We start from the raw sequence: 9,211 nt of genomic DNA on the forward strand, positions 1-9,211 counted from the left end.
TGTCTTTCCTGTCATTAAATTGCTTTTTTTTAGATTTGGGAAATGTAGTTCTTTATGCAGCCTGTTGTCAACAGCTGACGTGCTCAAGTATGCTGTATCTGTAGTTGGAACTGAGTTTGAGCTACGTTCACAATAATACTAAACAATATTTGTATCAATTGCATTTATTTAATGATACATGTTTTATCAATGAACATCTCGAATCTTGCTCTCTGACAACAGATATGATCAAATGAGAAACAAACAAGTGCCAGCAGTCCTGCCAATGCCAGAAGGTACAGTAAACATGTCGACTTACACAACATCTGACTTTTATTTGAATCCCTAGGCTATGCTGACAGGAGTTTGACATTAATGAAGAAGTAGACGAACAACCCTTGATCTATTATACACATACCCAACAGTTATATGCACGTAATTTGATATATATCAAATACAGCAATCACTTATTTATTGCATTTCAACTTTATTTTGACAGGGAGTCATGCTGAGACCAAGGTCTCTTTTAGAGATGAGCCCATACACATATTCATATTTATGGTTGAATATCAAAGTAGACATACACTCTATAACAGCTTTCCTTTGTTTCGTAGTGATAGACAAGCAAGAAACACAGTAGTAAGCCTACAACAGTTTTGCAATTATTTACAGAGATAGAAAATTATCGAATACTGCAGTTTGTACATATTTTTGCGGGAACATATAGAATGTTCATAACTAAATCGTATTATCAATAGTAGTAGTATCATAGTAGCAATCCAGCCAGCCATAGTTCAGAAGAACACCAATCACCCGTTTGTACGCCAGATAGTACTCACTCTGCCTTGGACCATCTGAGAAGTAAAGGTAACCTATAGGAAGGAACATTGGCTTTATCAGCAAAGGTTTCGGCCAGAGCAAATATTGTGCTGAAGGCTTTATGAACTAATGCATGTAATAATATGACGATTGTTTTACCATATTCATTGCAAAACAAATTCTCAAAGACAGCATCCACTTTGGAGCCAATTCCTGGGAAATCCTGAGTTATGGATCGAGGATATCCATAGTACATTTGTCGTCTTGCCTCAAAGCTGAAACATAATTATCAATCAAATCATTACTTTGTATAATTAAATCTAAAGATTAATGTTATCATACAGAAAAATGCATGACACATAACTAAGAAGAGAGTTTTCCCTCTGGTTGGCACATACACAGATGCATCTAACTTAGTTACTGATGAGAGGATACCCAAGTTGGAGATTGACTTTTGATAACCAGGGAGGATTCTCTTTGCATTATCCCTGACAGTGGCTTGAGAAAGTATTCACCCCCTTGGTATTTCTCCTGTTATGTTGCCTTACAACCTGGAATTTAAATAGATTTTGTATGATTTGAATTACACAACATGCCTACCACTTTGAAGATGCAAAATATTTTTTATTGTGAAACAAAGAAATAAGACAAAAAAACAGAACTTGATCGTGCATAATTATTCACCCCCCCCCCCCCCCCCCCCCCCCTTTTCCAGCAGCTACAAGTCTCTTGGGGTATGTCTCTATAAGCTTGGCACATCTAGCTACTGAGATTTTTGCCCATACATTGAAGTTGGATGGGTTCCGCTGGTGTACAGCAATATTTAAGTCAAACCACAGATTCTCAATTTGATTGAGGTCTGGGCTTGACTAGGCCATTCCAAGACATTTAAATGTTTCCCCTTAAACCACTCAAGTGTTGCGTTAGCAGTATGCGAAGGGGTGTTTGTCCTGCTGGAAGGTAAACCTCCATCCCAGTCTCAAATTTCTGAAAGACTGAAACAGGTTTAGCTCAAGAATTTCTCTATTTAAACGCCATCCATCATTCCTTCAATTTTGACCAGTTTCCCAGTCCCTGCCGATGGAAAAACATCCCCACAGCATGATGCTTCCACCACCATGCTTCACTGTGTGGATGTGTTCTCGGGGTGATGAGAGGTGTTGGGTTTGTGCCAGAGTACCTTCTTCCATATGTTTGGGGAGTCTCTCACATGCCTTTTGGTGAACACCAAACGTGTTTGCTTATGTTTTTCTTTAAGCAATGGCTTTTATTCTGGCCACTCTTCTGTAAAGCCCAGCTCTGTGGAGTGTACGGCTTAAAGTGGTCCTATGACAGATACTCCAATGTCCGCTGTGGAGCTTTGAAGCTCCTTCAAGGTTATCTTTGGTCTCTTTGTTGCCTCTGATTAATGCCCTCCTTGCCTGGGTTTTGGTGGGCGGCCCTCTCTTGGCAGGTTTGTTGTGGTGCCATATTCTTTCCATTTTGAATAACGGATTTAATGGTGCTCTGTAGGATGTTCAAAGTTTTGGATATTTTTTTATAACCCAACTCTGATCTGTACTTCTCCACAACCCTGACCTGTTTGGCGATTTCCTTGGTCTTCATATTGCCACTTGCTTGGTGGTGCCCCTTGCTTTGTGGTGTTGCAGACTTTATGGCTATTCACAACACGTTTATATATACTGAGATCATGTGACACTTAGATTGCACACAGGTGGACTTTATTTAACTAATTATGTGACTTCTGAAGGTAATTGGTTGCTCCAGATCTTATTTAGGGGCTTCATAGCACAGGGGTGAATACATATGCACCAATTTTCATTTTTTTATTTTTATTTTATTTTTTGAAACAAATTATTTTTTTAATTTCACTTCACTATTTTGGACTATTTTGTGTATGTCCATTACATGAAACTCAAATATAAATCCATTTAAATTACAGGTTGTAATGCAACAAAATATTTTAAAAATGCCAAGGGGGTGTCACGGATAGCTAGGAGTGGTGGGTGTGGAGTCAGGCGCAGAGAGCAATGCTTCCAATGCATACGACCAGGGAGAGGACAGTACTTCCCCCTAAGACCCCGCACCGTCCTCTCAATTCCCGGATGACCCGAGGAGGGTAGCGTGTGGTCCCACCGGATCCATTTGTCACGAACACCAAGCGGCAAGTACTTCCGGCCCGCTGGACACTGTGGTGGCGTGGGTTCTAACCGTGATGCCCGCTCGATGTCCGCGTCCACCTCCCATACCACCGGTGCCACCAGACATGAAGCCGGTAGTATGGGAGTAGGATCGGTGGACCGCTCCTCGGTATCATAGAGACGGGACAGCACGTCGGCCTTAGTGTTAAGGGAACCTGGTCTACACGAGATGGTGAACCGAAATCTGGTGAAAAACATGGCCCACCTTGCCTTGCAAGGATTCAATCTCCTCGCTGCCCGGATGTACTCCAGATTATGGTGGTCAGTCCAGATGAGAAAAAGGTGTTTAGCCCCCTCAAGCCAATGTCCCCACACCTTCAGAGCTTTTACCACAGCCAGCATTTCCCGGTCCCCCACGTCATAGTTTTGCTCCGCCGGACTGAGCTTCCACGAAATAAAAGCCAATTATGCACGGCTGCAACGCGGTCACACTCCATCACCACCCCAGATGTGGAAATGCGATACCCCAGGAAAGAGGCGGCTTGTTTGGAGAACACACATTTCTCAGCCTTGACGTGCACGTCATGCTCCAACATTCGCCCAAGTACCCTGCGCACCAGCGACATGTGCGCGGCGCGTGTAGCGGAATAAATCAGAATGTCATCGATATACGCCACCACACCCTGCCCGTGCAGGTCCCTGAGAATCTCGTCTACGAAGGATTGAAAGATGGCTGGAGCATTCTTCAACCCATACGTCATGACGAGGTACTCATAATAGCCAGATGTGGTACTAAACGCGGTCTTCCACTCATCTCCCTCGTGGAGGGCCGAATGTACCCCTGTCCCAGAGATTCAGTGACATATGTCTCCATAGCCGCTGTTTCCTCCTGTAACAGCGGGTAAACGTGACTCCTGGGAAGTGCTGCGTTTACCTGGAGGTTATCGCACAATCCCCTCGTCGATGAGGTGGTAATTGGGTCGCCCTCTTTTTACAGAAAGCGATAGCCAAATCGGCATATTCTGAGGGGATGCGCGCAGTGGAAACCTGGTCTGGACTCTCCACCGTCGTTGCACCGATGGAAACTCCTATACACCTACCTGAACACTCCTCTGACCACCCCTTTAGAGCCCCCTGTTTCCATGAAATCTCAGTATTGTGAATAGCCAACCAGGGAACCCCCAGCACCACTGGAAATGCAGGAGAATCAATGAGGAAGAGACTAATCCGCTCCTTATGACCCCCTTGCGTTACAATGTCCAGTGGAACCGTGGCCTCCCTTACCAGCCCTGACCCTAACGGTCGACTATCTAGGGATTGCACGGGGAAGGGTTGGCCTAACTGCACCAACAGAATCCCTAACCTATGAGCGAACCCACAGTCCATAAAACTCCCAGCTGCACCTGAATCGACTAGCGCCTTATGCTGGAAGAGGGGGAAAACTCAGGAAAAGAGATTAGTACAAACATATGACCAACAGGGAGCTCTGGGTGAGACTGGTGCTAACACACCTGGGGTGTCCGAGCAGTGCTCTGCCTGCCCTCTCGACTCCCAGACGAGCTCCTCCAGCACCGATCGGCAGTGTGCCCTCGTCGACCACAACTGGTGCAGGAGGAGACTCCTCCTCCGGTTCCCCTAGATGCAGCACCCCCTAACTCCATGGGTGTTGGGGCGGGAGTGCTGGGGGGTGGAACAAACAGGACCCGCTCTGGACGCCTGCGAGCAGCTAGCAGGTTGTCCAGTCGGATGGACATGTCAATGAGTTCATCTAGGGTGAGTGTGGCGTCCCGACAAGCAAGCTCCCAGCGGACTTCCTCCAGGAGGCTACAATGGTAGTGGTCCATCAGGGCCCTGTCGTTCCACCCCGCTCCAGCGGCCAGGGTCCAAAACTCCTGTGCGAAGTCCTGCGCGCTCCTCGTCTCCTGCCTAAGGTGGAACAGCCGTTCAACTCAGGGTAGTGGTCCCTCGCTGAGTCTGGACCCTCCCAGACCACGTTGGCCCACTCCAGGGCTCTGCCCGTCAGGCAGGAGACGATGACTTTCACATTCTCCTCTCCAGAGGGAGTCGGGTGAACGGTAGCCGGGTAAAGCTCTACTTCTCCGGTGGCGTAGCTGGAGCATGAATCCCTTGGACCTGGCAGCCGTTCCTTCTTACTTCCTCGGGGGCGCGAGCCGAAGAGCGCTGGGTCCGGACGCCACCGGAGAAGTTGGTAGCGCAGGCTGAGGAGGAGCTGGAGATGAAGTAGGGAGGCCGTTCCTCTGCCATCTGTCCATTCTCTCCATCATCTGATCCATCGCCGTCCCGATCCGGTGTAGGATGGATGTGTGATGGAGGACAGGCAATAAACAGGTATGTCCCCAAAACCAGGGAAAATAACAGACAGCAAAATACATAAGCAAAACAATTCACCACTGACAGTGAGAATAAGCCCGCACAAAAGCAGGCGGGCCCTGGAAGTTTAAATAGGCCATAATTAACAACAAATAAGTAACAGTTGAAAACAATCAAGACAAAACTAACAGAAAAAAAAGGGAAGCGGTGGCAGCTAGTAGACCGGTGACGACGAACGCCGAGCGCCGCCTGAACAGGGACAGGAGCCACCTTCGGAAGTCGTGACGGGGATGAATGCTTTTGCAAAGCACTGTATTCCCCAGTATTTGTCACCTGTGGAAATATGAGATGAAGGAAATACTGTTTGTACAAGAGAGCGTTTGGGAGTCGGAGTACACAAATCAAATTTAGCTGTCATTTTTTGTGCTTTTGACATTCCTGTCATTACTGTACCTTCAAACAGATGTACCACATATTTAGCTGGGACTTCATAGGCAGCATCGACATAGTTAATCTGAGCCCATCTCGAGCTCACTTTAGTCAGCCTAATTCCTTGGACAGCCGTGCTCTTCAGCCAGAAGTACCTATAATGACAGAGAATCAGCTTGAAACACAGGTTGCAATCATACAGGCCTTTTCTTACAAGATAATGATACAATTGTCTTGCATTGGAATTGTTTGCAAGGATCCAACTCACCCATTTTTGAAGAAGTACAGTTCTCCCCTGATCGAGGAGACTGCTTCAAACACCAAGTCCCGGTTGCACTGCTCGTCTTTGGAGTTGGGTCTGGAGTCTGGCTTGGGGTTCTCTGTTGGCTCCTTGGGTTCTGGCTCTGGTCCTGGTTTGGGTTCTGGCTTGGGTGTAGGCTTGAGATGAGGTGTACAGGTACCTTTAAGGTAACACACACCGCACAAACATGTAAATAGGATTCCATAAAGATAGTAATAAAAACACATGTAGTGAACAGAATTATTCTATAGAAATGCTGTCAATGTGTTTGATTACCATAGAGGGCTTGGACCCCACGTCTGTCATCATCAGGCAGTGTGTATCCATTGTTATTTACATACTGATAGGTGGGGAACATCAGAGCTCTCCTGTCCCTGGAGTGGTCAAGTCCCAGAGCGTGGCCAAACTCATGGGCCGCCACCAACTGCAGATTCACTTCTGAGGACAACATTACACGTGAGTCTGTTGAATAAGTGAATTGGGCAACACTGTGTTTTAAATATTGTTGTGTGTTCAGATGGTCACCCCGCTAGCACATTGTCCAGGTTTCGTCGTCATCAAAGTGTGTGTCCCGTCCAGGGGAGTTGGCAAGGGATAAGACACCATTCGGCCATCAAAAGGATAGAAGTCCCCATGATCTGTGTTTGGACAAGCGAGATTTAAGATATTTTGTCAGTAGTGTATAGAGATGGTATTGAATCCATGCCATTGTGATAGTCCATACTCACATCAACCCTTGAAGAGGATCATGATGTCGGCAGTGTCAGTGTGGATCTGTTTGAAGTCTTGAGGGATTACATCACTGTAGATTTGGAAGGCCTGGGCTATAGTTGCATCTACATCACTCTGCCTTGGGTCTGGTGTGTACTGAGTGATTCTGTTAAACACAAGTCATTCAGCACTCACCCATTGACATTACCTGATAAGTAAAAGGGACCCATTTTACTCCTGCAGTGCAGTGCAAGGCATTTCACAATGACCCAGGCTGAGTAACAACGGATTTGACATTTCAGCAAATGATCAACAATTATTCATGAATACCATATTATTTTTCTTGATTTTAGCTGTCAAACTTAATGCACTTAAAGAGCTTTTACTATACCTGTAGGTGACAGTGCTCTTCTCCCATTTTTGTTTCCTGTGGAAGTGTCCATATCTGCTGATGTCAGACACTCCACACATGGACTCCTTCATCACCTCCAGAGTGTTTTTGTCCAGAACCCCAGTGACCTCCAGGCCAAAGAGTGCCTGCATGGCCTCCAGGCTCTTGTGAATGTCAGGCTTGATAATGCTAATATGATTTCGTCAACCCCACATCTGTGTAGTATTGAGACATGGTGTATTGAGACCTGGTGTAGGAGGAGGATAAGAGACAACATTATAACCTATCATGCCTATTAGGACTCTCATGCAAAACAGTACAAGCATAACAAGTAGGCTAACAAGTATTTTCTCACCTCAATCTGAGATAATACTGACAATACGGGTAGCAACACACTGAGCCAAGCGATGCTAAATTACCCCAGCAACTGTCTCGTTGTCCTCTGGTAATGTTTGGACCTCTGGAGTGCTGGTGGGGGCAGCCTGACACAGACCCAAACAGGCCAGAAACAGGACCGCGGAACCCGTAGAAAGACCCATAATTTACAAACCTGTGGTAATGCAGAGCGGGGAGACCCTCTCTTTCTCTATCATCCTGCCCTGTCCACACTTTCTTGTATATGATCCCTAATAACCTGTGGTGTACATGGTTCCAATCAGAACATGAATGAGATGCCAAGGTCGGCTTTGTGCTGTTGAACATTGCTCTAAAGGTTAGGACAACCCCTATTCTCAAGGAAGAGGGAACGTCCTCCTAATAACATTTTTGGCGTAGAGTTTGGGTGATTGTTAGGGTGAGGTTTAGGCATACTGTAGGTACACATTGTCAGTGGTTAGTTTGAATATTTTTGATCAGTCAATGGAAGCACATCTATTAACGTTCAAACTTCTAAATACCTTTTTTTTTTAATTGAAATACAATTCAATTGTATTTTATGTTCTGTACACATACAGAAAGATACCACTGGGATTTAAGTGAACTGGCCTTGAAGATGGTTGCTTGATGATGTAATTGAACTTCTTGCAACACTGTCATCAACATTCAACTGGTGAGTTATCTTGGTTCATGCAAGGTGACGTTCTTCTCTGGATAAGAGTGTCTGCTAAATGACTTAAATGTAAAATGTCTGTAAGTAGTATTCCTTTTCATGAAGGAGTGTAGGGTCTAGTGTCTTTGACAGATATGTTAGCAGCCCAGCAATGCATTTGCTAGGATTCGACTCAGCTCCCGGTTCTGTCTGTAGTCATAGTTGTATGCCTTTTTTCCACTGAAGAGGTAGATAGTACCTGTTGATGAGAAAACATGATAGTGTTTTTTTTAAGGTGGGCCTAGTAATCAAGATAACACAAATGTGTCAGGATATCAAAATGTATGCAATTGAAGGCAAGGTGACATGGCAAACTGTTTTATAGGCTACCTTGTAACTCAAATGCAGCATCAACCCTCCTCCCAATACCTGGCCAGTCTGATGAACGTCTGCGTTCATCGTATCTATACATTGTATAAAAAATAAACATTGAACTTATAAATGATGGATTGCTTATGTGCAGTTGCTTTCTAACATGTCTCATTGTTAAACACTAGATGGCAGGCTTTGCCTCTCAGGAGCTGGAATGCCTATTCATCAAACACTGCGACAGTCAAGACATACCAAAACAGTGGACGTTTGGAAACATGATATTTTCTGCAACAGAATACTGTATTATACTGTAATTACCATTCACTTTATGTTTGTCATTTACCCAAAAACATTTTGTTAGAGACTGCGTGTTACCTGTAGTAATCGTGTCCAATGAAGAATAAGGATTTTTCCATAATCACTGATATGAACAGCAGCCTCAATGTTCCTTACTCTGGCTGGGAATCCATAGTCATGTATGGAGCCAAAGTGGCTTTTCATCTTAAGCTGTCAAACCACCCAGTACTTAGGACCTGAAACACTGAGCACCTCCACTGCCTTTGGAACACTATGAAAACCATACCACAAGAACTGCCAGATGGCAATAAGCTTTGTGAGTTTCTTGCATGAGGTGCGACAATTTTGACATCGGGCTATAATTTAGGTCCAGTTGTTCTTTGAAACAGTTTTCAGTTTCAAATCTAGCCTTG

At 45.1% G+C, this 9,211-nt stretch overlaps 1 long non-coding RNA gene across 1 annotated transcript; it reads left to right on the forward strand.

Annotated features, from left to right (window-relative positions):
* Nucleotides 1–40: 40 nt before the first annotated feature.
* LOC110507872 lies at nucleotides 41–8,636 on the forward strand. Its single transcript, XR_002471203.2, has 4 exons — nucleotides 41–275; nucleotides 6,348–6,456; nucleotides 8,056–8,150; nucleotides 8,515–8,636. It is a non-coding gene; the product is annotated as an uncharacterized LOC110507872 (long non-coding RNA).
* The last annotated feature ends 575 nt before the right edge of the window (nucleotides 8,637–9,211 follow it).

This window comes from Oncorhynchus mykiss, chromosome 27, assembly GCF_013265735.2.
Source record: "Oncorhynchus mykiss isolate Arlee chromosome 27, USDA_OmykA_1.1, whole genome shotgun sequence".
Lineage (NCBI taxonomy): Eukaryota > Metazoa > Chordata > Actinopteri > Salmoniformes > Salmonidae > Oncorhynchus > Oncorhynchus mykiss.